This window comes from Littorina saxatilis, linkage group LG8 (genome assembly GCF_037325665.1).
Source record: "Littorina saxatilis isolate snail1 linkage group LG8, US_GU_Lsax_2.0, whole genome shotgun sequence".
NCBI lineage: Eukaryota > Metazoa > Mollusca > Gastropoda > Littorinimorpha > Littorinidae > Littorina > Littorina saxatilis.
Window position 1 is genome coordinate 20970692 of NC_090252.1, and position 2500 is coordinate 20973191.

Here is a 2500-nt window from a genome sequence, read left to right on the forward strand (position 1 = left end):
TTGAGTGAATAGGATTCGATCAAACTTTCGCAAAAAACCTCCTCTTTTCTTTGAATAACTGAAGAAAGGAGGAATAAAGAGGTTACACACCTCGTCTCAGTGATTATAAAAAATAATGGTCTCAGTTCGCGGTCATGAAAAAGCTCGCTAAAGCTCGCATTTTTCATGATCCGCAAACTTCGACCATTATTTTTAATAATCACTGAGACTCGGCGTGTAACCTCTACATAATCCCACCGCTATTCCTAATTGAAACAGTATTGGCCACCTTTTAAGTGTTATAATCCCACCGCTATTCTTACTTGAAACAATATTGGCCACCTTTAAAGTGTTATAATCCTACCGCTATTCTTACTTGAAACTATTTTGGCCACCTTTAAAGTGTTATAATCCCACCGCTATTCTTACTTGAAACAATATTGGCCACCTTTAAAGTGTTATAATCCTACCACTATTCTTACTTAAAACAATATTGGCCACCTTTAAAGTGTTATAATCCCACCTCTATTCTTACTTGAAACAATATTGGCCACCTTTAAAGTGTTATAATCCTACCGCTATTCTTACTTGAAACAATATTGGCCACCTTTAAAGTGTTATAATCCTACCGCTATTCTTACTTGAAACAATATTGGCCACCTTTAAAGTGTTATAATCCTACCGCTATTCTTACTTGAAACAATATTGGTCACCTTTAAAGTGTTATAATCCTACCACTATTCTTACTTGAAACAATATTGGCCACCTTTAAAGTGTTATAATTCTACCGCTATTCTTACTTGAAACACTATTGGCCACCTTTAAAGTGTTCTAATCCTACCGCTATTCTTACTTGAAACAATATTGGCCACCTTTAAAGTGTTATAATCCCACCGCTATTCTTACTTGAAACAATCTTGGCCACCTTTAAAGTGTTATAATCCTACCGCTATTCTTACTTGAAACAATCTTGGCCACATTTAAAGTGTTATAATCCTACCGCTATTCTTACTTGAAACAACATTGGCCACCTTTAAAGTGTTATAATACCACCGCTATTCTTACTTGAAACAATATTGGCCACCTTTAAAGTGTTATAGTCCTACCGCTATTCTTACTTGAAACAATCTTGGCCATCTTTAAAGTGTTACAATCCCACCGCTATTCTTACTTGAAACAATCTTGGCCACCTTTACAGTGTTATAATCCCACCGCTATTCTTACTTGAAACAATCTTGGCCACCTTTAAAGTGTTATAATCCTACCGCTATTCTTACTTGAAACAATATTGGCCACCTTTAAAGTGTTATACTCCCACCGCTATTCTTACTTGAAACAATATTGGCCACCTTTAAAGTGTTCTAATCCTACCGCTATTCTTACTTGAAACAATCTTGGCCACCTTTAAAGTGTTATAATCCTACCGCTATTCTTACTTGAAACAATCTTGGCCACATTTAAAGTGTTATAATCCCACCGCTATTCTTACTTGAAACAATATTGGCCACCTTTAAAGTGTTATAATCCCACCGCTATTCTTACTTGAAACAATATTGGCCACCTTTAAGGTGTTATAATCCTACCGCTATTCTTACTTGAAACACTATTGGCCACCTTTAAAGTGTTCTAATCCCACCGCTATTTTTACTTGAAACAATATTGGCCACCTTTAAAGTGTTATAATCCCACCGCTATTCTTACTTGAAACAATTTTGGCCACTTTTAAAGTGTCATAATCCTACCGCTATTCTTACTTGAAACAATATTGGCCACCTTTAAAGTGTTACAATCCCACCGCTATTCTTACTTGAAACAATCTTGGCCACCTTTACAGTGTTATAATCCCACCGCTATTCTTACTTGAAGCAATCTTGGCCACCTTTAAAGTGTTATAATCCTACCGCTATTCTTACTTGAAACAATATTGGCCACCTTTAAAGTGTTATACTCCCACCGCTATTCTTACTTGAAACAATATTGGCCACCTTTAAAGTGTTATAATCCCACCGCTATTCTTACTTGAAACAATATTGGCCACCTTTAAAGTGTTATAATCCCACCGCTATTCTTACTTGAAACAATATTGGCCACCTTTAAAGTGTTATGATCCTACCGCTATTCTTACTTGAAACAATATTGGCCACCTTTAAAGTGTTATAATCCCACCGCTATTCTTACTTGAAACAATATTGGCCACCTTTAAAGTGTTATGATCCCACCGCTATTCTTACTTGAAACAAAACTTCAGCACACACAATGCAACGTACATGTAGAATGTATAATTAATAATCACTTGACTTTATATTCACTCGCCCACTGAATGTTGCCTACCTTTCAATCCTGTTTTAATCAAACCACACTACTGACTCGTTGCAACAGTTCAACAAAACTTAAAACGCTGAGTTTATTTACGAATCAATTGACCTCAGAAAGAATGTTTCATGAACTCCTAACCAAAAGTTGCTCAACTTTCAAGAATGATTGGATCAAAAACCTTCTGATTAATTTTACAACTTCAACA